The sequence below is a fragment of the Jaculus jaculus genome, chromosome 6 (assembly GCF_020740685.1).
Source record: "Jaculus jaculus isolate mJacJac1 chromosome 6, mJacJac1.mat.Y.cur, whole genome shotgun sequence".
NCBI lineage: Eukaryota > Metazoa > Chordata > Mammalia > Rodentia > Dipodidae > Jaculus > Jaculus jaculus.
Genome location: NC_059107.1, coordinates 96,649,634 through 96,655,794, shown reverse-complemented (window position 1 = coordinate 96,655,794; position 6,161 = coordinate 96,649,634).

Below are 6,161 nucleotides of genomic sequence, written 5' to 3'. Positions count from 1 at the left end.
TTTTATCATTTACAAATTCAAAAACACTGTTTTCTGCGTTGGCCATCCTTTTTTCTTTCTTTTACTCTTTGACCTTTGTACAACTACTTCCTTTCTGTCCCTCCTTTCTTCCCCCTTTTCTTTCCTTCCCCTCTTGCACCCTCCCTTCCCTTCCTTTGTTTTCTGTCTCTCACAGGGTCTCACTGTGTAGCCCTGAGGGATGCTTCGAACTGTACTCTAGCCTTTCCGTGCCGGCAGGTGAATATCCTCACGCCAGGTTTTTCTTTTGTTCCTATAGACTGCCCACAGTGAACTGTTTTTCATTCTTGAGTGTTTTCCTGTCCTTACCATGTCTTCTCACCTTCCTTGTTCGTCTTTTTCTCCAGATCTGCTTTCTCTTTTTTCTTTTTCTGAATCTTTGCTCATTTTCCTCTTTCAGACTCACTTCTGTTGTTTATTTAAAGAACTTTGTTTGTGTTTTAAATATTTTCATTTATTTGCAAGCAGAGACAGAATGAGCATGCCAGGGCCTCTTGCAACTGCAAACAAACATCAGATATATGCACCACTTTGTGCATTTGGCTTTACATGGGTACTGGGGAATCGAACTTAGGTCATCAAAGTTTGCAAGGAAGTAGTTGAGCCATCTCTTCAGCCCAAGGACTTAATTTAAATACCTCCTTCATGAAGCTGTTTTCTAGTGTCCATTCATCCAGCCAAATGAGCAGTAGCCCCTGTAGAGGGCTATAGAGCATATTATATCTCCTTTATAATACTTGTGATAAATTGTAAATTTGTGTGCATGTGAGCATTTTCTATATTGTATTGTCAGTTGAGACATGACAGGAACTACGTCTATCACTCACTTTTTTTTTTTTTTTTTTTTTTAATGGCAGTGACTCACTCTAATCCAGACTGCTGACCTAAAACTCACTGAAGCCCAGGCTGGCCTCAAATTCATGGAAATCCTTCTACCTCAGCTTCCCAAGTGCTGGGACTACGGGCGTGTTTCATCATGTCCAATATATTAACTTTTGTTGTTTTTTAGTTTTTACTTTTTGGTTTTCTGAGGTAGGGTAGCTCAGTCTGACCTCGAATTCCCTATGTAGTCTCGGTGACTTCAAATTCATGGTGATCCTCCTACCTCTGCCTCCTAAGTGCTGGAATTAAAGGTGTGTGCCATCATGCCTGGCTGTTGTTTTGAGAGGTTCTCACTCCAGCCCAGGCTGACCTGCAATTCACTATGCAGTCTCAGGCTGGCCTCGAACAATCTTCCTACCTCTGCCTCCTGAGTGCTGGGATTAAAGGTGTGTGTGTCACCATGCCTGTAAGATGAACATAGAATAAGGAATATTTCATATGGTTTAAAATAACTACATATAAATTAGTGTTCTTTCAGAAATAATATAGATGGCCATAATGGTTCTACTTTCAGTTCTATCAGTGTCTTAAGTCCACAAGCAGAAAAGGCTAAATGAAGCACTGCTTGCCTGTAATCTTAGCACTTAGGAGGTAAAGGCAGGAGGATCAGAATTTCATTGTTGACTGGGGAAATGGCTTAGTTGGTAAAGTTCTTGCCACTCAAGCATGAAGATCTAAGTTCAGATCCCAGCACCCACATTAAAAATAAGCCCAGTGTGGTTGTGCACACCTTTAATCCCAGCATTCAGGAGGCAGAGGTAGAGGTTCACCATGAGTTCGAGGCCACCCTGAATTTCAGGTCAGCCTGGGCTAGAGTGAGAATCTACCTTGGGAAACAAAACAACAAAAGCCAAACATAGCAGTTGTAATTCTAGCACTGGGGAGGCAGCAGCAATACAAAATCCCTGGGGTTTGCTCACTAACTAGTGTAGCCAATTCAGTGAGCTCTGGGTTTAGTGAGACCCTGTCTCAAAAAATAAGGTGGGGAGTGATTGAGAAAGACACTTGATGTTGACCTCCGCTCTCTGTGTGTACATATTCACGACCACATGCACTTCCAAAAAAAAAAATAAAAAGGAAAGAAAGAAAAAGAAAAGAAAGGGCTGGAGAGATGGCTTCTTAGCAGTTAAGGCATATGGCTGCAAAGCCTAAGGACCCAGGTTCAATTCTCCAGGTCCCACATAAGCCAGATGCACATGATGGTGTTCTGGAGTTCCTTTGCAGTGGCTGGAGGCACTGGCACACCCATTCTCACTCTCTCTCTCTCTCTCTCTCTCTCCGTGTGTGTAATAAATAAATAAATAACAATAAATCTGAAAAAAAAGAAAAGAAAGAAGTTGAGGCTCATTCTCAGTTACATGGCAAGTCAGAGACCAGCCTGTGCTTGAGCTACCAGAGGTGCTGTCTCAAAAGGAAGAAAAGGAGCTGGGTCTGGTGGTGCACACTTTTAGTCCCAGCACTGGGGAGGCTGTGATAAGAGAATCACTGAGTTTGAAGCCACCCTAGCATTACAGAGTGACTCCTAGGTTTTAGCCTGAGCTAGAGTGAGACCCTGCCTTGAAAAAGAAAGGGGGAAAGCAGCGGTGCTAGAGAAATGGCTTAGTCAGTAAAGTGCTTGGCATGCAAAGAAGAGGCCTCGGGGAGCTCCCCAAGCATCCACATAAATGCTGGGTGATGTGCCGGCCTTCCTGTAATCCCCTCACTCAGGAGCCACAGACGGAATTCCTGGGGCAAGCCAGCTAGCTAGACTCAGCAAACTCTAGGTTTAAGAGGAAAAACTGTCTCATTATATAAAATGGAGAGTGACTGAGGAAGACACCTAAAGTCAACTTCTGCCCTCTACAGGCACACACGTACATGCACACAAAAAGAAAAAAAAAACAAAAGTTCAAGGGGCTGGGAAAATGGGTTAGCAGTTAAGAAAGCCCATACTTGCAAACCTTGCTGGCCTAGGGTTCAATTCTCCAGTACCCATATAAAACCAGGTGCACAAAGTGGCACATGTGAATAGAGTTTGTAGCCATAAGAGGCCCTGACAATGCCCATGCTCTCTCAGAAATAAAGATTTGGGGCTGAAGAGATGGCTTAGCAGTTAAGGTACTTGCCTGCGAAGCCCAAGGACCCAGGTTTGATTCTCCTTTCTCTCCCTCTCTGTCTCTAATAAATAAATAAACAAAAATAAATCTTAAGCTGGGCGTGATGGCACACACCTTGAATCCTAGCACTCAGGAAGCAGAGGTATGAGGATCTACGTGAGTTCGAGGCCACCCTGAGACTACATAGTGAATTCCAGGTCAGCCTGAGCTAGAGTGAGACCCTACCTCGGAAAACCAAAAAAAAAAAGAAAAGAAATCTTAAAAGAAAGACTTGTTTGTTTTTTGAGGTAGGGTCTCACTCTAGCTCAGGCTGACCTGGAATTCACTATGTAGTCTGAGGATGGCCTCAAACTCACATGGATTCTCCTACCTCTGCCTCCTGAGTGCTGGGATTCAAGGCATGTGTCACCACAGGCTTTTACAAAGCCTGCTGGGCCAGGTTCAATTCCCCAGCATCCACATGAATGCAAAGTAACACAAGCATCTGTAATCCCAACACTCCTGCCACAGTGGGAGACAGAGCAAGAAGAATCTGGAGTTTACTGGCCAGCTAGTCTGGCAGTTTATTTGCGGTGGTAAAAGACCATGTCTTGGAGACATGGCTTGAAGGTGAAGCACAGACACCTTAAACTTGTCCTCTGACATCCATATACACACCATGACACCTGCACCCATACACACCCACACAAATTTTAAGAAAAAGCAAAGCCCATAAATAGCTCATTCTACATCATTCATCTTTGATTTTTTTCTTTTAGAGAGAGAGAATGGGTACACTGGGGCCTCTTGCCACTGGAAACAAAGTCCAGATATATGTGCTTATACACTTGGCTTTACGTGGGTACCGGGGAATCAAACTGCCAGGTTTTCAAAGCAAGCACCTTTAACCACTAAGCAATCTCCCCAGCTCCATCCTTCATCTTTTGATTCTGTGATCAACGGTTGAGGGGTTTGGATCCATACCTTACTTTCCAAGTACTATACTGTCTGTAAGTAATTTTCCCAGGCAGTGGGCGTCACAAGAACAGGACCTGATTTCTGTTTTTTACAGCTAGAGAGGAGTTGGGAAGTATCTACCTCTGTTTTGTTCACTGAATTTAAAACCTCTGGTTGGAGGCTAAGCTGTCCTTATCCCCTTTTAGGGTCATCAAATAGGTATGTTTTCTTTTCCTCTTGGTCCTTTCTCTGGGATTGAGTTGAATTAACCTCTTAACAACGTAGGAGCTTGGAGACAGGGAAGCTTTGTGGCCCATGTGTTTTTGTTCTCTCTAAGGTGAATGATGAGATGGCTGTGTAAGATACTTGCAAACAAACTTATTCCAGAGGAGTCAAGGCAACCTGGGTCCTCTCTGCTTTAGGCCCCAAGAGACGTTTATTGGCAACCCAAGTTGCCAACACCTTGGGGTAAAGGAGTGCTATCTTTAGTAGAGAAATGGGATTTCAGAGCAGATTTTTTTTGAAGAGTTTCATGGTTATGAAAGCTTTCTGCTTGTTCTTGTTTTTAAAATAGCTTGTGTTGTAGCCCTGACAATTCTAACGAGTAACTTTCCAGAACCTCCTGTTTTTCTCATCTACAACCAGGAGTAATAATATTCATCCCAGGGTTTATGCAAGCACAAACAGGTACTTGGAGTATTTGGAAAAGACAGTGCTATCAAAACCCAGTGTATATTGATTTTAATTTGCTTTCTCGTTTTTCATGTACCTCCCAGCTTATTATAGCCATTTTATAGGCAGCTTCTCTTCTGGGAACCAACTCTGTGTGTGTGTGTGTGTGTGTGTGTGTGTGTTTTGTTTTTTCAAGGTAAGTTCTCGTTCTAGCCCAGGTTCACCTGGAACTCACTCTATAATTCCAGCTACTTTTTAAAAAACATTTTATTTTTTATTTATTTGAGAGAGGAAAGGAGAGAGAGAGAATGGGCACACCAGGGCTTCCAGCCACTGCAAATGAACTCCAGATGCATGTATCACCTTGTCCATCTGGCTTACATGGGTCCTGGGGAATCAAACAGCTAAGCCATCTCTCCAGCCCAACTTTTTTTTTTTTTTTTTTAAATGCTTGAGTCCATCTTAACTTTTTTTTTTCCACTGGGCATGATGACACACACCTTTAACACTCGGGAGGCAGAGGTAGGAGGATCACCATGAGTTCGAGGTCACCCTAAGACTACATAGTGAATTCCAGGTTAGCCTGGGCTAGAGTGAGACTCTACCTCGAAAAATCAAATAAATAAAAATAATTTATTTTTCATCTGGGCTGGAGAGATGGCTTAGTAGTTAAGATGCATACTGTGAAGTCTAAGAACCCAGGTTCAATTCTCCAGGACCCACATAAGCCACATGCACAAGGTGGTATGTGTATCTGAAGATCATTTGCAGTGGCTACAGGCCCTGGCACGCCCATTCTCTTTCTACCTATCTGCCTCTCTCTCTCAAATAAATAAAAAATAAAATATTTTTTTTAAATGTTAGGGCTGGAGAGATGGCTCGGTGGTTAAAGCATTTGTCTATGAAGCCTAAGAACCCACGTTTGATTCTCCAGGACCCACATATGCCAGATGCACAAGGTGGCACATGCATCTGAAGTTCATTTGCAGTAGCTAGAGACCCTGGCATGCCCATTCTCTCTTCTCCCTCTCTCTTCTGCTTTCTCTTTCAAATAAATAAAAAATAAACAAAATATATTTAAAAAAATTTTTAATCTGACAGTGTTTGGGAGAGCAAATCCAGAGATGGTACAGGCAGAGCCCTGCTTTCTTTGTAACAGTGCAGCTTTTGAAAAGTCAGTTGTGATTCCTCAGCACCAAGGGAAGAATGCCTATAGCTTTGTGCCATCCTAATTAGAAGTAAATAATGTCATTTGAAGATCAACTATGCTAAACAGTAGTAATGAGGAACCCTGCCCTAGCCTCCCTAAAGACTGGATTTATTAGTGTGAGGCCTTCTCAAAGTCATAAGGATAAGAAGACTGCTAAAGAACACTGGGGAGACGGCTCAGCAGTTAAAGGTGCTCCTTTACAAAGTCTGCCAGCCCAGGGTTCAATTCACCAGCTATCCACCTAAAGCTGGACTTAAAACATGGTACAAGCATCTTGTGTTCCACTTGCAGTGGCAAAAGGCCCTGACATGACCATACATGTGCATGCAGACACACACACACACACA